The following is a 20,968-nucleotide window of genomic DNA, read 5'->3' as shown; positions in this document are numbered from 1 at the left end:
GCAGCTCACAAGATGGAGGAGAATCCCAAGAGTATGTAATGTTCAAATATGTTTAGTATGTAGGATTTGTAGTATAATCTACATAATTGTTAGGCAAACTGCATATTTGGCGAATGTGTAGCATAGTCTGCATAGTTACTGATAGGAAATATGCCCCGGTATCTTTGTGAACAGTGTCTGGTATCAACATGTGTCAATAGCACGTTATTCAGTAAACACGTGTCACTAACACACTCCGAAGACACTTTGACTAATGGTCATAAGAGGAAACCTATAAAAGAAGCGTTCCTCCATTTGCCGGTGCTTCGCTTTATTTGACCGCGAGGAGTCTTTCACCAGTGAGGATGGAGAGGGCTATGTCGAGAAAGACAGGAACAGAGGAGCCATCTACAGCATGTTCCACTTTTTCCGCGATCGTTCCAGAAGGCAGGAAACTAACGAAGGACTCCACTTGGCTGCGTGAAAGGACATCCAAGAATACAGAAGACGTTCTTTCAGGAGGACTCCGCTTGTTCAGTTTGCATCTATTTAATGTTTGCGACATTGGGCTGAAACCTGTTTAATGTTCGTGACATTGCGCACCGGCTGAATAGTTGAAAAAGGTTATGGAAAAGGTCATAGGCATTGCACGTTCTAGTGGTAATTGTGGATATTATGACTAAAGTGGATATTGTGATTATTCCGCATATACTAAAAAGAAAGGAGTTAATCATTGTACAAAATCAGACGCTAAGAAAAGTTCATTATTTAACCCTCGAGCAGTAGTTGTACAAGGTAAGAATAGAAATAGATTCCATTACGGTGTTTTTGGCAACACATGTAATACACCTATGGGGATGCAGCGTGTCTTAGAGACATTTAGCTCGTTTTACAAGAAAAGGAATATTGAGGTGAACATAAAGAAAACCAAGTATATGGTCTTCCATGCTGACTACAAATTGCCCACACCCTAAAATGGACCTCAGGACCCTAGAGAGGGTGCCTGTCTTTGACTACTTGGGCCTTACCCTAAACGACAAAATGAAATGGGGGCCGCAGATCACCAAGGCGAACTTGAAACTCATCCAGGCCAGTGGGGGGATCCTAAAAGTCCATAGGAGCTGCGCCGTAAAGGTTATTGGCCCCCCTGTAGAAATGTACAAAGTTCAAGCAAGGGGGGTCACCTTGTACGGAGCTGAACTATGGGGCCATTCCCAGACTAAAACCCTGACAGCGACTGAAAATAATTTCCTAAGGCAACTCTTGGGCCTCAAAGTACCCCCTTAATCCCCCTAAGTATGGACCTGGGCATCCTCCCCATTGCCGAAGTGATCGCCTCTCGCCCATTACTCAATTGGCGACGGCTATGGAGCACCCCTGAGCTGGTCAATTATAGAGAGGAATTAAAATCAGTCATGCTCATCCTGGGGGCGGGGAAAATCCCATGGCTGTCCTATATTCGGGATGCTTTCCGTCAAATAGGAAAGAGTGACTTGTAGTCTTCACCTGAGGAATCATGTCTTGCTACTTCTAAACAGTCACTAACTTCTGCTCTTAAAGAACACCGACTGATGTGTATTAGTAGGGTGACTGAGACATCTAGTTTAACCTCTAGGTTTCTAGATGTTAAATCACTTTATAAATTGGAGCCGGCCATAGACCTCATTCAACCTCTTGTACCTAAGAAATTGTTCCTTCAATTCCGACACGGGACGCTCCCCCTTTATGCATTTACTAACAACTGATTGGGTGCTAGCAAACTATTATTTCCTGGATGTAATGAGACAGAAGAAACAGAGACCCTTGTGATCTTTTTTGTCCTGCATATAAGGCTGCTAGATCTAAATGGGTTCTCCAACTTTGTAGGAATTTAGGAATTAGAAACTTTAGAGAGGTTTTTAGGCTACTAAAGTATGATACACACCCGCTTTTTGTTGCTGCTATAACAAAATGTCTCTTTGCAATGTGGTGCAAACGCAGATGTTTAGTGAAAAGCTAGGGTTGTGACTTAAAATGGTGCTGCCTTTTCTAATGTCGTTTCCCTAGATTTTAAATGTTATTAATTGATGCCTACTTTTTAAATCATGTTTTTTAGCTTATTTATATTTTTAAATGAATTGTTCATTATGATGACATCCTCCCATATGCTGCGATATATTTCCCTTAATCAACATATCCGCCCTTGCCTATTGTATGCTACGATTCAATAATTTGAAGGAGTGGGAATCTCTTCTCACTGCCATCTACTTGTTACCTGGGATCTATATCACAAAACCCAGGTAAGTCACCTCTTTTTGGCAGCACTGGCATTTTTACAATGAGGCGTTGTGTCTTCTCTTCTGAAGGTAGTTCAGCAGAGCACAGTGTCTTTTTTATAGGCTTTCACAGGCCTCACGTGATGGCGATATCACTAGGAGGTCATCAGCCTACTCCAAGATGATGCTATCACCTTCCACGCATAGGTGATCCAAGTTTTTCTTTACTGCCTGTGCATTGACATTGGGACTCATAGTGAACGAAGTGTACTGGGTATCCCAGCATGACGGCAAAGAGGCTTTCACTCTGTGGATGGACTTTAATGCTAAAACGCACTGAGGAAAGAAAAATACTCTGCCTCTACAGTTATAAATAATAATATAGTACTGATGTCAGGCACAACAGGCTCTAAGGGAACCACACGTTCATAAGGTTAGGTAATCACTGTATGGGGACAGCATGTTTTCATCATCTTCTTTTTAAAAAAAAATGTAATAATTTATTTTAAATATCACTTTATGGGGAGGGCATTTTTCCAAATCTCTTGGTTCCCTAGTTCTAGAACCTTATTGTTAGTGATCTGTGCAGCCCTTTCTCTTTCATATTCATGAAACTGCAGTCTAACAGCATCATTCATCATCCCTCAACACATCCATAAGTTCGCTACAGGGGGGCATACAACAGAGAATCCTTACTGAAGCTGCAAGCAGTAAGTGCCCTGTTCTAACTTATCCTAGGTATTTGTGAGTAAATTCCATTTATTCCCCAAAAATATACTGCTGCAAAAATGTTGTTTCCATAGGTGCCATATCCATTTGTATTAAAATAAAATTGTGAAATGTATCCCTTTATCTCCCACCTTAGTGGAAACATCTCCTACCTTAGTGGAAACATGACATTCTCCTTGGGAATGTCTGATATCTTCATCCTGAAACACTGTGCAATAATAACACTGATACCCTACTCTTATGTACGCTCTGGTATCTACGCTGTGCCCCTTGATAATGTTATTCAGTTGGATACACCCCAACCTGCATATGTCCTACAAAGGTATTATTTCTGAAGAGAACAGTGATATCCCCATCTGCTCCTAACAGAATATGCAATACTTCCTTTTTGCTAATGTCACCGAAAACAGATCTGTGGTGTCCAATCTAGTTCCAGGAAGGCTTAATCAAAGCCATAATTTTATTTTACAACTATGTAAAATCTTCCATTTATTAATTGTAGTGAAATTACTAATGATGATATCCTGAATATCATTAACATGAATTGCGCATTAACTTGACCCTAATTTTCCTAGGTACATGATAGCCTCGGACATCAGAGCTAAGTTTATTTTAACATTCTCATAAATGAGCAATTTTTAAATGATATGACCTTATTTGTAAATTACCTGTAGTGTTTTATATATCTATGTTTTTCCTATTTAGAGCAAGTGTCACAGGAGTGTGCGTTTGCTTAACACGTGTTATTTGCTCTAGACCAAAACTGAAGCAGAACTGCTGAAAAGGAATATCTTCCCTGTTCAATCAAATACAGCACTGTTTTTTTATTTTTTTTATTATTACTACAAGGGCTATAGACTAAATGTACAACTTGCACTATACAATTATATATGTAAATGTACACATCAGGAAATGCTGTGATGCATTCATAGTCTAGTGTAGGTCCCTATAAGTGGAAATCGCATACTGTCACAGTGGCTAACCTCAGATTTAAAAAAATGCTCAAAACCCCCCTACCTTGACATTTTGCTTTTAGCAGTGCTAAATACAGAACTTGGCCTCTGACCCTTAAACCTGTTGTCCTCTGTCTGAGCGAGATTATCCCCATGTGGCCATCACTATTCAAAGTAACTCTCGAGAAGCATAACTGAGGTGCCTCCGTCCTGATATTTTAAAGGTAGGATCTAACTTTTGCTGTTTTTATTCTTTTTCTAGCACCTAAAGAACTGGCTCAAAATGTTAGTTTTCAGAATGCTATAATGCGCCTAGAACTATTGTTCATTAAGGCGTACAATGTAACTCACATGTCTCTAGAGCTACTCTTTTTGCATAACTTTTAATAGCCTTTGTATTTGAGACTGCAGCCATTAGGCCATACTAGAAATCATAATGTAAGTTTGTCACTAAGAAACAGTAATATTGGCGTTGTTAGGTAAACTAATATTCACCCTTTTTCTTTAGTACACAACATAATTATCCATTTAGACCTTGAAATCTGAATGCGCACTTTGCACATGTTCATTTTTTACATTGCTTAATTTTTCATAGTAGGGTTATTAGACATAAAGATCATAAAAATGCAAAAACGATTTTAGTGCAGTGATTTTTAAAAATATTTTACATGTAGTCATTATTGAATAATAATCACTAACCCTTTGGTTGTTTCTACATATGAAAAGCAAGTTGTATTCCTTTCATTTTGTCTTTAAATGCATATATTTATAACACTTACAAAACTTCTTTTGAAACTAAGCACAGAAGCTTTAATGAAACATAGAAAGTTATTTTACCCTTTTGGAAATAAGTCATTATTAAAACCACAAATGTGCTTCTTAGGGAAGAAAGTCCTGACTTTCATCCTTTTTCTTTTATCCAAAATAATGAAGCTATATTTCTAACTGTATGTGCTTTCTTGTGCTATTTGATACTAATTTTAAAACCTAAAATTTAAGACATCTAAGCGGTTAGGGTAAAGAACCTTGGGTGCACTAGTTGATTATACTGATGTGTGGAAAGATTATTATAATGAACACTGGAGCTCACTCTATGTGGTCCACCGCTTCAGTACCACAAATAACTAAGACAATAAATGCAAATCAGAGGAGCGTAAAACAATTTAAAAACAAATTTCAACCATCCAAAATTTTTGGGAGTCTTCCAATAATAAGTCCTTAGGCAGTATGTTGAATTCAAGAAGATTCTTTCTTTTTTCTTTTTTTCCTATTTTTCAATGATCACAGTTCAAAATCCATACAACAAAAGCAGTCACAATCTTCTTCTCAATTATTATAATACGTATTCCAAGCAAATTCCAAACAATACATCAGCCGACGCGTTTCGTCCTAACAGGACATCATCAGGGCGGAAAGAAAACAATAAAATAAAAATAAATCAACACAAAGCTCATATTTATGGGTTTCTACAAGTTTACATAGTTAATCTTCACCCAAGTGACAAATCCTATATACAAATCAAAAAGTCACCCTTCCTATATCCATTCTATCACATACAAAAATATGTGAATATTTAAAATTAATGAAGGAGAAAATCATATACTAATGTCAATCAAATGAATCCCATTCGAAGTTTGTTTTAATCCTGTGTCAAGGATATATACCTATGAGCTCATAATGAGGTACCCCTCATTGTATCCTCATCTCTTTCAGAATGCTCAGCTGAGTATCGTACAAATTAACACTTGTGATGATAAGTAAAATCAAATTGGTCCTCACCTTGAATATTGAACTGCTGTTTATTTATCTGCCTTCAAAGGATCTTACAGAAACTTGACTGGATTCTGGCGCATAGCTATCAATAGAAAACAAGGGGAAAATCGCCAGTATTAAGCCTAAGTTATCTACCTACAGAAAAAAATGGTTTATTTAAAATTTCAACTGTACCTATCTGTATAGGGAATCTCCCCATATGCAGATTTAACTGCATAAAAAATACCAAATTCAATCTAAAATATTTTCCCATGGCATTTGGCAGATATTAAGACTCACCTCATCAGATTTCCTTGGTGAAGAATATGCTGCGTGATCTAGTTAGCCTGATTCAATTTTAGATATATTTCAAACATCCTTGCTAAAAGGAGAGAACCAAACATCTATTTCAATACAGAGACCACACTATATATGTATTACTCTTAATTCTCTTGAAAGTATTTTTGACTCACCCTTTCAAATCACTGGCTCTACAATCGGGAAACATCCTTTACAACGCAACTTTTACCACGCAGTGCTATTACAACGCAGGTTTTACAAAGAAAACCGTTACAACGCATTGCGCTGAGGGGCGCTCTAGGATAGGGAATAGATTTAATTTACTATCCAACACCTTCCCTAGTGTCCACGGGGACTGGAGTTGGAATAGTAAATTAAACTATTCACTATCCAGCACCCCAAAGCACTATGCGTTGTAATGGTATGCGTTGTAAAAACCGCGTTGTAAAAGCATGCGTGGTAAAAGCATGCGTTGTAATGTCATACATCCCTACAATCTTGTTCTTTGAATTTACAATCTTTTAGCGCCTATTATTCATGTAATTTTACTAGGAGAGAAAACAAAAGTGAAAAACCTATTAATAGCTCATAATCTCCCTTGCTGACCTTAATCATATCCCTCTCTTCTAATAAGAACTCACCAGTGTTCCCTCGTTCAACATCGCCCGATAAATCCTGCCGGCGAAGAGAGAATTGCCTTCCCTTGTTTTGAAGTGCACATTAGCCAATCCTAATCCTTGGCTGATTTTCATTTCAGCCAATGAGAAACAGTTTCTCTTACCTGCCTGCAGTTACCTCTCTGGTCCGCCAATTGCCATGGACCAATCCTGATCCTGCTATTTCAACAAATCCTGAGCCCGTATCTCGGGTCAGAGCCAATGATGGTTCTTTTCTAAAGCCGGGACAAAAGCGTCTTAGTTCCCCTGGTCTACAGTGAAAGTTCAATTAAGTATTATTACGCGGTTTATGCCGTGACATTTGAATAAATGTGACTACATTTAAAGCGCTTACAGCCCTGGCTCTGCCAAATTTGTATATTTCGTATTATTTTTAAGAATATATAGATATATTACCAAAAGAAACAGTGCTTAATAATCCCGCTATCATAAGGTACTTGAATTACAGCAAGACTTTCCTTGCTCTACTCCTCCTGGTGGTCATGTTATGATAGATACCGTGGACCCATACTTTACACGTAATTATAACCGATACAAAAGCCCGTATTGTGGGCACCGGCCAAAGGTTATAGTTAACAACCGCAACACCAGCGTCTAGGTTTTATCGGTCTGTGGCAAGAGTTGAATTTTGCGAGACTCACAGTATTATCACAAGCATTAATATGAACAATAGAACGGTCTACTGCACTAGTAGCGCTCACTCTGAAAGTATATGTATTAATTCTGAATTTAACGAAACTCGCAGTATTATCACAGACATTAATATCTTCAAAAGAACGGTCTACTGCAGAGCTTACTAAGAAAGTATGTGTATTGATTCTTATAATTGTATTCTTACCGGAACGGTACTCATTGTTGACACTATTTGATGTGAACATTTTAACGGTATGATGAACTTGCAATACTAACTAATTTTATTGTGATTCTACTCTTACAAGAATAACAAAACTAGTGTGGACATTTTAACAGTATAATACACTCACAAAACCACCTGAAAGAGTATATATGTTAATTCTTATAATTACATTACCGCGAGGAGCGGTGCTCATTTTAAACATAATCGTATTGTGCCCTGATTAAGGCAAGGCTTTCCTTATTAAGTACTAGTCATCATAATATTTGTTTTCCAATGAATCAAATGTTTTTATATTAAGAACTGCAACTTTTTAGGAGGAGAATCTCACCCTCCTTTGTAGTTACCAGCCATGTTTCGAAATAGTTAAATATTCAACATGATACTTGATGCTGTATGATATCTATGAGCTGCTTACCCGACCTGAGTTGGTCATAATTATGCACAATGTAAGCAAAACCCCTGTCCTTCAAAATCTATTAACTGGTCCACTGTATTCCCATGAATCCACTACTATGAAGAAAGTATATGTACATTAAATATATGGTTGTCTTAATTTGCGAAAATTCGCACACAGTTGCATCAACCACTCCAGTACTGTTGCAATTGATGAATTCCTTTACATTGTAAGTTTGTAAAGTATTAAACCTGAAATTTTTTGTGCGATTGCTGCCAAGGTCGCACATATTACAGTTACCACATACAAAAAAACCTTTGGGTTTATTTTTATTTTATTGTTTTATTTCAGCCCTGATGATGTCCTTGAAGGACGAAATGCGTCGGTTGATGTATTGTTTGGAATTTGCTTGGAATACGAATTATAATAATAGAGAAGAAGATTGTGACTGCTTTTGTTATATGGATTTTGAACTGTGATCATTGAAAAAAAGGAAAAAAAGAAAGAATCTTCTTGAATTCAACATACTGCCTAAGGACTTATTATTGGAAGACTCCCAAAAATTCTGGATGGTTGAAATTATTTTTTTAATTGTTTGCGCTCCTCTGGTTCACATTTATTAGTTTAAAACATAATTGCCACAGTCTTTACTTGTAGCTTGTGCCTGGGAAAGCCCTGTCTTATTTATCTAGCTGTGTTTTATGACCGGCCGGTGTCAGCTTCTATACTTTTTCAGGAGAGAAGGCAGCAGCTGGTGCTGGAACTGAGCTCTGTTCATTCTAATAAAACCGAGGCATTCCAAGCCAGTCAATATCTATAATTTGCAGTGTGATAAAAGGGAGTATGCTTTTATTTTAGCAGTTCATCCCCTACAGCAGCCACCAATTACTTATATAATGTGAATGCCTTTTAATATTTAATATCATGTATCTAACGAGAGTCAAAACTATGCCACATCAATTATAAATTAAACTTAGCTTTCAAATTTTTTTATCAACAACTATGGTGTATACACTATTGACATATTGAGTTTACTTGAAATTTCATTAAAAAGTGCTAGGCGTTTAGAGTGCTGCAACATTTTGCACAGGAGCCTTTTGAAACCCTAGGCCTGGCCTGGGTACACATTTTACTGCTACTTGACTTGGCCTATTAAACTACTTCCCAAGCTCTGAACTCCTATTTTTCTACATATAAGATTCCCCTAAAATGCTCGGTAGCTGATAGGCAGAACTAACAAAAGGTTGGGCATCTACTTGTTAAGTCCTAGTTGTGTAAAACACACATACACGGTTTTCTCTGTGAGGCCTACTTTTTCCTATTGAGTGCCTTTTTCTAGGTAAAGTTCATTTTAACATTACTATGTTAAAATTATTATAATTTTTTAGTATGATATAGCTCTAGCTATACCCAAAGATATCAGAGTGCTTTATTTGTTATGAGATAACATTAACAATCCTTAATACATCAATTATGTACATAAACACAGGACAATGTATGCAAAGTCCATTCTCTTTTAATATGGAATGCTAGGCATTTCTGCCTTGAGATTTAATTCGAATTTTTACCATTCTGGAAATATAATAATGGAATTTTCACACATCCATACTTTGTTGCAGCTACACTTTCCACAGTAGCGCACTACTTAACGTATTTTATATAATTTATATTCTTACCTTTATTTGTAGGGCTATCTGGTGATGATTTGTTTGAACTTTTCTCTCCTGTCAGTTTTTAAACAAATTTCTAGTGGGCTTACCATGATTTTCTCCAAGATCCACTCTCATGAAATGAGTTTTATTTTTACTCTCAAAGTGCACTTACACCCTGAAAGATAAATACAAAAGATCTCCTACAAAGGAAAAGGTGTTAGGTAGTGGATAGAATGAGTTAAAAAGAAGAAAATCAATGGTTATGGACCAGACAGAGACATCACATGTAAAACCAATTTGCTTCTCTAATTCTCTACTATTTATTTAATTCAAAGAAAACATTTCAAGGAATAAATATTAATACACTATTTAGATGCAGTCATTGATCCATGACATACTACACATATTTTAAAAGCATTTCCATGTGTTCCGGTGCAACCCCGCAAATCAGAAGCTCCACTCACTATATTCTGGGAGGATTTCTTTTTCTGGGGAAAATTAATACCCTATCCTAACACAGGTTCTTCTGCAATGGATTTTGTAAGACCCTCTAAGGGTCTAGCCATTTGTCAAAATATATTGACATAAAGTAACTTTGGGGGCATATTATCAAGACAAGAAATAAAATTATAGCCGTTTTAGCAGGAGAAAACTGCAGCTAAAACGGCGATAATGGGTTTGATAATATGCTCTATGCAATTCCAATTGAAGCCCATGTTAAATGTGAAGGACATTTAACATGGGCTTCAATTAGAATTCCATAGAGCATATTATCAAGCCCATTATGGCCATTTTAGCTGCAATTTTCTGCCGCTAAAACGGCGATAATTTTATCGCCTGTCTTGATAATATGCCCCGTAGTTACTTATCAATCCAGTGTTTCACTACTTCTCATATGTGTAGGTACACATAAATTATTCTCTAACCCAGGCTCTCCTGAAGTGTATGCCACATATCAATGTGTATTGCTGCAGAGAATATTTTAAAAACATTCTCTACAGTCCCCTGTTTAGTTTAAATGCCAGTTAATGCCCCTTTTAGTAATGCTACGTGTTAAATATGCATTTGAAAGACTGAACGGTCACTTGCAGCAAGGCAAGTTAGTTATTTAGCTTACAGCTCACTTGCCGACTGCTGACATCACAGTCCTCCAATGTCCCACTTTTTCTGACACCATTCTGATGGGGAAATACTGGCACCCTCCCAGGATCATATGAATGAAACTTACCAGACATAGCAGGTTTGCTCAGAAACAGAGCAAAATGTATTTTATTGGTAGCAAATGCATGCATCATTGCTAATTAGAAAGGAAGAAGGCAGGTCTCCTGCCTTAGGGGCTCTCGGACTGCTTCTTCCCAGAGTTGCTGGTTTCTGGGTGCTACATACGTTTAGAAATGCCATGTCAGCGGAACTAGAATAAGGCACCAAGCCAAATATGGCTAACAGGGATGTGCAAGATCTGCACCATGCCAATTATAAACAGGTGGATATGGGCAGACCAGAAAGGCTGGCTTGGCCCTGTATAAGAAATTTGCGCACCCAGATAAGGAAACTATCATGAAGTCCAGGACAAGCAAAGTGACCTCTAAGGTGGTTCAGATTAGCTGTTGAAGCTTGTCCAGGCAGGGTCAGATAGGAAGCCCTTTGGAGCTCCGGGCCTCATGTTAGTGTGATATATGTAAGCGTGATATCTTTGTGGTACATACATATGAATTTATATGGATATACATATATATTATTCAACACTTTTTGCCTACTAAGAAAATACAAGACCTGACACAAAGGTGAATTAAAGATTAGGTTTATTTTGTTTATAATTATTATGTAAGCATTACATATCAAGTCTGTGATTTAACATATAATCCATCTCATTCAGCTTCAGATCACAGTTACTCTGTCACGATTTCCCTATCCATCCAGTTTTTCATGTATCTTTTGTAAGATAATATTTCGTCAACACCCGGGCAGGTCCTCTTCCACCACCTGTGAAAGTTAATGGACAATTGGAATATGAAGTTGCAAGAATTCTAGATTCCAAACATGTATGTGGAGCGCTTTTCTATCTCATTGCTTGGAAAGGATATGTATGAGGAGAATTCTATGTCAGGACGGAGGCTCCGATTATGCTTTCTCAATTTCTTTACTGAAAAGACAGCAGCCAATCAGCACACAGTAAAGAAAAAATGAACTACATTACCCATAAACCCTGGGTAACCATAGAGTACATAACAGTATAAATAGAGTCATAGAGGTCACAACTTCCTCTTTCTTTGCTGCTTCACAGCCAGTTAAGTGCATTTTTCCTTTATTTCACGTTGGTGCTTTGCGCTAATTGTATTGTCTTCCTTGCCGCTTTGTGCGCTATTTGTATTGTTATTACTTCCGCATGTGGACTGCTTGCATTGTATTTGCCGCTTTGTGCGTTTATTATACTTGCCTGCTGCCGCGTTAGGTGTGTACATTGCTTCCGTTTCGCGGCTTTTCTCAGCGGTATTTTCGCTCTTGCCGGTGTGTTTCGGGAGCGTGTGGCACCACCCGGTACAGGCACGTTGTCGTCGTCTGTTTTTTCCTTTAAGTGGAGCGGGAGATAGGAGCAAGGGAGACGCGCGCGTGTCTCGCGCGTCTCCCATTTTGACAGGCGGCTGTCCGCGCATGCGCGACAGCTTTGCCAGCGCGAGCTTTGCCAGACTCGCATTTTTCTCTGACGGCTGCCTCAGGAAGTTAAATTCGACTGCTTTTCTCGCAGCAAAGCCCCTTTTGCCTGTCAATTGTCTCCTTCACGCCCCCAGATATTATAATTTGGGGGTTGTAAAATTCGCATAGGCTCTGCCTAGGGTGGAATTTTGTGTTTTTTGTTATTGTGCAGGCCCTCCCTCCACTACTTATTTCCATTTTTGACAGGGTTTTTTCCCTGCATACTTGGCTTGCACTTGGGGTTCCACTCCCCCTGAATTGGCCTTGGCTGTATAATTTAATTCTCCTTCCTGTGGGCATTAATTGGCGGATTTTTTGTCGCCATGGGAGATTATTATGAAGAGGAAGGATACTACTATGATGAAGAGGAGCCTTCGGGCTCTGTTGGTGATTTCATGGGTCAGGCATTGTTCCAGGCCATTGCTCCTTTGAAGAGACATCTTTCGGAATACGCTGCACAACAGGGATGGTTGCCTCCCTCTTCTGGTCGCAGCAAAAAGTCTCCCAAGACTACCCATCATTCTGACTTTGTTAAGTTGGCGAAGACTCTTTCTTCTTCATCTTCAGCCAAGAAACGTGCTGCGTCTGGCCGCTCTTCTCCTCCTTCCGAATCTGATGATGGCTCTTCTTCTTCTACTTCATCCTCAGAACCTGCTAAGCCTCATCCATCTAAGAAGGCACGCAAAGAACATTTTGTGGATGCCTCATCTACGCCCCAAGTACTTACTTTCGACCCGTCCGACATTATTCATCCTAATTCCTCATCCTGGTTGCCCTCCCCCGAGGTGGCTGAGTATGTCCAGTCCCACATACGCCATCCTTTTGAGAAAGATGTGCGGGCGCGTTTGCGCTCGGAGTGTCCTCGCCCGGACCTTGCTGACAAACTTGCCGACACCCCTGAAGTGGACCCCACCATGGTCACTTATATGAAAAAATATTCCAAGGATCCAAAGAAAGGATTAGATCGTTCCTGGCGGTCCTGCCAGGACAAATTATTGGATTTGCTTGGTCCACTGACTAACATTCTTGATTTGGGTTATCGAGCTAAAGAGTCTGGAGCACTTATTGATCCAGATGAATTGGTGGGGTGGTCCCAGCGAGCTGTTTGTATTTTGGGCAATGCCAACTGTGCCCTGTCCTCGGAGCGGCGTCGCTCTATTCTGATGAAACTTGATCCTAAGCTCACGGACTTGGCTTCTTCCGAGTCGGGACCCCAAGCCCAGGGTTTACTGTTTGGTGCCCCCTTCCTAAAAGAGCTAACGAAATTTGTGTCCACCTTCAGCGGCCTCGATAAAGCCCAAACTAATTTGCGCCGGGCGTTTCGCCCGGTTTTTGGCAGGGCCGGACGAAGGGGACGTTCGTCCGGCCGTGGATCGGATTCCAACTTTCATCGTCTAAACAAGTCCCAAAGAGGTGGTCAAGGTTATTCCTCCGGTAAATCCAATTTCTATCCTTCCAAGAAAGGCAGAGGACAGTATGGCACAGGAGGTTACAACGGTAACCAAGGAGGACGTCCGGATTCATCAACAGCAGGTGAGCTTGATTCTTGCTTCCGATGTTGTTTTGGGGGGCAGAGTTTAGTCTTTTCTCCACAATTGGCAATTGCTCTCGAACGATGTCTGGGTGTTGGACAAGGTGCAGGATAGAGTTTTACGCTCACCCTCACCAACATCATCGGCTTCAGCCTCTTGTTTTTTCCCAACACGATCAGGACGTCATCTCCACGGAGATAGATTCCCTTTTGGCCAAAGGGGCCATCGTTTCCACTCTCCCTCATCCCCAAGGTTTTGTCAGCAATGTCTTTCTCGTCGAGAAAAAAGCGGGAGGGTCTCGTTTGGTACTCAACTTAAAAGAGTTCAACGGCGGTGTAGTGTACCGTCATTTCAAAATGGAGGGCATCCATCTTCTGCGAGACCTGCTTCAAGGGGGCGACTGGATGGTCCGCCTGGATCTGAAGAATGCGTATCTTTCGGTTCCGATTTTTGCCCCTCATCGTCGGTATCTACAATTTCAGTGGCTCAGGATCTGGTACGAGTACAAGGTCCTTCCATTCGGCCTCTCTTCAGCTCCGTGGTGCTTCACGAAGCTTCTTCGTCCAGTGATGGAGTCTTTGCGATCGCGCGGAGTTCGCTTGATTGTCTACCTAGACGATATTCTTCTCTTGGCACAGTGCCCTGTTCTTCTTCAGTCTCATTTACAGTGGTCCATCGATTTATTGCAATTCTTGGGTTTCCTGGTGAATCCTCTGAAGTCCGACTTTGTTCCATCTCAATCGATGGATTTCCTGGGCTTTCGGATAGACTCGGTCTCCTGCCAGCTCTTCCTTCCGGGTCAGAAGATCAGGTCCATCAAGAGAGACTTGAGATTGATTCTGGCTCAACAGACGGTTTCCTTGAGATCGGTGGCTCGGATTGTGGGCCTTCTGTCCTTGTCGATTCAAGCAATCTTTCCGGGTCCATTGCATTATCGCGTTCTGCAGCGTCCCAAGATCAGGCACCTGCAGAAGGGTCTTCGGTATTCGGATCATGTTCCTCTTTCAGAAGATGCCAGAGCAGAGATGTTGTGGTGGTTGGACCACATGGAATCTTGGAACGGCGGGGCGTTATTCGGGAGGACCCCGGATGTGGTGATTGAATCCGATGCCAGCCTTTGGAGTTGGGGAGCCCGATGCGGTCCGGTTGCGACGGGAGGTCGTTGGTCCCAGGAGGAGTTATCTCTTCACATCAATTGCCTGGAGCTTCTGGCGGGATCTTTCGCGATTCGGTGTCTGTCTCCTCACAAGACAAATTGTTGCATTCTTCCAAGAATGGACAATATCTCGGCAGTACGTTATGTCAACAAGCTGGGAGGTACCAAGTCCAGACTTCTGGCGGAGATTGCGAAGGACTTCTGGCATCTTTGTTTGCAACGTCAGATCATAGTTACTGCAGAGTATTTACCGGGTCGCGACAATCGGATTGCGGACTGGAACTCTCGTCATCTGAGGGATTACAGCGATTGGAGGCTTCATCCTCGCATCTTTCGCATGTTGTCCAGGATTTGAGGACCTTGTCACCTCCACCTGTTTGCTTCTCGCCTCAACGCTCAGGTTCCCCGATTCTACAGTTGCCGTCCGGATCCGGAGGCCTTAGCCACGGATGCTTTTCTTCAGTCTTGGCCTCCTCTCCTGTGCTATGCGTTTCCACCGTTCGTGATGATTCCACGGGTTCTGGCCCGTGCGAGACAGTTCAAATCGGAGCTCATTCTCATCACTCCTCTTTGGAGGGCTCAGGCTTGGTTTCCAGTTCTTCTGGAGATGAGCTCCTCGACGCCGCTCTTTCTTCCTCCCACATGGAACCTGTTGCTGAACCCTCTTCTAGAACCGCATCCTCTGATCCTGTCGGGTCAACTCCATCTGGTGGCATGGAGGATATCGGGGGACGCTGGAAATTCCCAGGTTTATCGGGGGACGCTACCCGATTTATCAGTGAAGCTTGGGACCCCAACACACGCAAGCGTTATGCGTCAAGCTGGAAACGCTGGTGTGATTGGTGCGCACAACGGTCGGTAGATCCCGTTTCAGCAGATCTTGCTTTGATTGTCAATTTTCTGGCCTCCATGGCTTCTTCTGGGTTGGCTTACAGAACGGTTAACAACTTTCGTTCTGCGATTTCTGCGGGTCATGTTTCTATTGATGGCAAACCCGCTGGGGAACATCCCTTGATATCTAAATTACTTAGAGGCATCCGGATGGTAAAACCTCCTTGCCCTAAATATGTTGCCTTATGGGATGTGTCTGTTGTTCTACGTTTCTTAGAGTCTTGGCCTTCTAATTCTTTATTGACCCGCAAGCAACTCTCAGCTAAGTTGACTATGTTGTTGTGTTTGCTTTCCTGCAAGCGGGTTTCTGATGTTAGGGCTTTGGATCTGGCAGGTCGTGGTTTTACCCCGGAGGGTGTTACTTTTACTCTATCGAGACGGACTAAATGTAATACGTCTTCGGTTACATATCCTTCTTTTCCTCACAATCCTCAGCTGTGTGTGGTCCAATGTATCAAAGATAAGGAGGTAAGCACTGCATCTTTTTGTTCTGATTTACAAGGTCAATTACTGATTGCTTTGCAGAAACCTTTTAGGCCTGTTACTCCTGCTACTTTAGCTCGCTGGTTAAGATGGCTCATGCTGGAAGCAGGCATCGATGTTTCCCTCTTTGGTGCCCATTTGGCACGAGGTGCTATGGCTTCCAAGGCTTTTTCCATGGGTGTCAGTCTTCATGACATCATGAAGGCCGCGGATTGGTCTTCTGACTCTGTATTTAAAACGTTCTATTTTAAACCTATTGTAAGTGTTGCTTCAGCAGTGGTGGATGAGCTTTGAACAAGCATAATCGGAGCCTCCGTCCTGACATAGAATTAAAAATTTGCTAATATTCGTGCCAAGAATTTTCAATTCTATTAAGGACAGGAGGCGAGGATTATCCCACCCTTGTTTCATTCTTTATGATGGATTGTATTGTGTATGCATTTCTGCTATGCCATAATGTCATTATTATATGAAATGTTTCCTGCCCTGTCATGGATTTTGAGTTTATTCATTTTTTGGGACGGATTTTACGGCTCTGTTTTACTTCTTCCAGGCTCCAACCTTAAATGAAGTGTGCTTCGAATTTCTCCTGTTGGTTGGTCTTTTGTTGTTTCTGTGGATCTGGGAGGTTCCGTCCTCGCTTCAGCCTGATGATGACCTCTCCGCGGACGTCCTTAATGGCTTGTTGGAGTTTACAGTTTGATCTTTTCCTGGATGTTATGGACAAAGAAAGAGGAAGTTGTGACCTCTATGACTCTATTTATACTGTTATGTACTCTATGGTTACCCAGGGTTTATGGGTAATTTAGTTCATTTTTTCTTTACTGTGTGCTGATTGGCTGCTGTCTTTTCAGTAAAGAAATTGAGAAAGCATAATCCTCGCCTCCTGTCCTTAATAGAATTCAAAATTCTTGGCACGAATGTTAGCAAATTTTTAACTCCCTGGGAACCGGCTTCTACCGTGCATGCCCCTCGATTAACCCGGAAATTTCATCTAGTAAATCCATCTAAGTAGTGTCCCCTTGCAGGACTCTTGAGGTGGAGGACTGTGAGGGATTCATCTTCGCACACCTTGCGTAAAACCTTGACCTGCATGATTGGTTTACATTCACAAGGTTCTCGTACTAATCATGTGGCCATATGCCTATAAAAGTGACAATCAAAGCTTGATTCTGGTCCAGGGAAGACATGGCTTGGCAGTTCGGGCTGGACTGTTCCCATGAGGCACAGGGTCAGACTGATTTGCATATGGCCATGTCTGAACTGGGGTGGCGGAGTGAGCTAAAGAACGGTGATGGATTAAACCCAGATCAGTTGACTGGGGGTAAGTGTTTGTATTGTCAACGCTCCGTCCATCATCCCCTTTGGTTTTTCTTTGTTCGCCCTAAGTTGGCAGGGTATGCTCAGACGTGAGTCCCTTGCTCACTTTGCCACTGGATTCAAGCAAGCCCGGCTGAAGACGGCTATAATGCCAGAAACCGGTCCTGGGAAGCTTGATTCTGGTCCAGGGAAGACATGGCTTGGCAGTTCGGGCTGGACTGTTCCCATGAGGCACAGGGTCAGACTGATTTGCATATGGCCATGTCTGAACTGGGGTGGCGGAGTGAGCTAAAGAACGGTGATGGATTAAACCCAGATCAGTTGACTGGTGGTGAGTGTTTGTATTGTCAACGCTCCGTCCATCATCCCCTTTGGTTTTTCTTTGTTCGCCCTAAGTTGGCAGGGTATGCTCAGACGTGAGTCCCTTGCTCACTTTGCCACTGGATTCAAGCAAGCCCGGCTGAAGGTGGCTGTAATGCCAGAAACCGGTCCTGGGAAGCTTGATTCTGGTCCAGGGAAGAAATGGCTTGGCAGTTCGGGCTGGACTGTTCTCATGAGGCACAGGGTCAGACTGATTTGCATATGGCCATGTCTGAACTGGGGTGGCGGAGTGAGCTAAAGAACGGTGATGGATTAAACCCAGATCAGTTGACTGGGGGTGAGTGTTTGTATTGTCAACGCTCCGTCCATCATCCCCTTTGGTTTTTCTTTGTTCGCCCTAAGTTGGCAGGGTATGCTCAGACGTGAGTCCCTTGCTCACTTTGCCACTGGATTCAAGCAAGCCCGGCTGAAGACGGCTGTAATGCCAGAAACCGGTCCTGGGAAGCTCGATTCTGGTCCAGGGAAGACATGGCTTGGCTGTTCGGGCTGGACTGTTCCCATGAGGCACAGGGTCAGACTGATTTGCGTATGGCCATGTCTGAACTGGGGTGGCGGAGTGAGCTAAAGAACGGTGATGGATTAAACCCAGATCAGTTGACTGGGGGTGAGTGTTTGTATTGTCAACGCTCCATCCATCATCCCCTTTGGTTTTTCTTTGTTCACCCTAAGTTGGCAGGGTATGCTCAGACGTGAGTCCCTTGCTCACTTTGCCACTGGATTCAAGCAAGCCCGGCTGAAGACAGCTGTAATGCCAGAAACCGGTCCTGGGAAGCTTGATTCTGGTCCAGGGAAGACATGGCTTGGCAGTTCGGGCTAGACTGTTCCCATGAGGCACAGGGTCAGACTGATTTGCATATGGCCATGTCTGAACTGGGGTGGCGGAGTGAGCTAAAGAACGGTGATGGATTAAACCCAGATCAGTTGACTGGGGGTGAGTGTTTGTATTGTCAACGCTCCGTCCATCATCCCCTTTGGTTTTTCAGGGATTCATCTTCGCACACCTTGCGTAAAACCTTGACCTGCATGATTGGTTTACATTCACAAGGTTCTCGTACTAATCATGTGGCCATATGCCTATAAAAGTGACAATCAAAGTAAACCATGTATGTAATGTTCCATTATGTTTAGTAGATAGGATTTGTAGTATAATATACATAATTGTTATGCAAACAGCATATTTGGTGAATGTGTAGCATAGTCTGCATATTTATGTAATGATGCTACTTTACCCCCAAATGAGGACACTGTGTCGAGGGTAATTCCAAATAAATTCGTTTATTAGGAACAAAGATATTCTATTCACTAGAGCGCCGAGCGTCTATTCTCTAATCGCTCCGGTCGCTTCTGGCGCCGTTCGGCACTCGCGCATGCGCCTCACACCATTCGCGCATGCGCATACTGTTCACGCTCTTGCTCCGGCGCACCGCGTCATCACGTCTGTGCTCGGAGCTAGAGCGCGACACTACATATCTCCTCTTTTCCAATAACAATATGAAAACTATAAGTCCCATAGTTCAATGATCCTCTACTTCAAAGTCTTTAAATCGAGTGGGCCGGATCACCACTCTCCCAGCACGTGTGCGTCTTACCGGAGTAGATTCTTCATGGGTACCTTCACGTGCGGGGCTCATCACCATCCTCTGTGTCTCTGCTTCATTCTTGGGGGGAGTGGTTTTTCTTGTTGTCGGAGTTCCTTCCCCACTCGCATTCTCGCTCTCTTCTCTCTCTGCTTGCATTTGTTCTTCCTCTTGACTTTCCTCTCCTGCGGTCATCTCTTTTGCGTTACTTGCTAGTCTCTGCTCACATAGGTCACTCTCTTTGCTTATGGGCCATTTCACAATCTTGTTGATCTTCCCCATGCGGTCTTGGGACCACACCTTTCCATCACTGAGTAAAGCAGCTCTGCCATACACCTCTTCCACTTGCAGGGGTATGCTGTACTTGCTTTCTCCTTTCCTTCTGAGTGTGGCGAGCTTGACTCTCACCCATTCCCCTCTCTCTAGATCTGTTTCTTTGACCTTCCGTCTCTTGTTGTAATGTTCGGTATACACCTTCTGGGCCTTTTCTAGGTTATGCTGGACAACGGCTGGTGACCATTTGCTGGTGATTGTTTTCTCCCTCCAGACTACATTGCCTCTCGTAAAAGGGAGTCTGCCCCGCAAAATCTGGAAGGGGATGTACCCCATCAAGGCAGGGGTGATTCTGTATGCCCACAGCATACTCTGTATTTCCACCTCCCAGTCTTTACCTTGCATTATTGCGGCCTGTATGGACCCCATCAGGACGCGGTTGAGCCTTTCTACCTGCCCGTTGCTCGCAGGATGGTACACTGAGGCGTGTTTTGTTTTAATGCCGTTCCTTTCCATATATTTGGTCCATTTCTCAGACGTAAATTGCGGACCATTGTCATTTAGGATCGTTCTTGGTATCCCTTCACGTAGAAACACTGAGGTGAGAAATTTTAATACAGCGTCAGAGTCCATTACCTCTTGTACGTCTACCTCTGGCCACTTGGAGTATTTGTCCACCACAACACATAGGTATTTTGCTGTTCCTTGGGTGTCTAACACTGGTCCCAAGATGTCCACCGCAATGTCTTCCCAAGGGTTGCGCGGTTGCTCAAACGTGCCCAACGCCGGTCTCAGGGGTTTCAATATCTTGTCCGCTCCCTGGCATTGGTCACACTCTCTCACATGTCTTTCTATTTGAATGTCCATACCTGGCCACCAGTACATTTGTTTCACACGTAGTTTCGTCTTCACGATGCCGAGATGGCCTTCGTGTAGCTGGCTCAGCAGGAGCGGGATTAAGGTCGTGGGGAGGACCACTTTATCACTGCGGTACATAAAGATTCCAGAGTCACTCACTGACAATTCTTCCCGCACTTCATAGAATTTCTTAAGGGTTTCCTTCAGTCTCTTCTTCTCTGGCCAACATTTGATCAGATAGTGCTTGACTTCTTTC

Source organism: Lissotriton helveticus, chromosome 7, assembly GCF_964261635.1.
Source record: "Lissotriton helveticus chromosome 7, aLisHel1.1, whole genome shotgun sequence".
Classification (NCBI taxonomy): domain Eukaryota; kingdom Metazoa; phylum Chordata; class Amphibia; order Caudata; family Salamandridae; genus Lissotriton; species Lissotriton helveticus.
Note: the sequence above shows the minus strand (reverse complement) of the source record.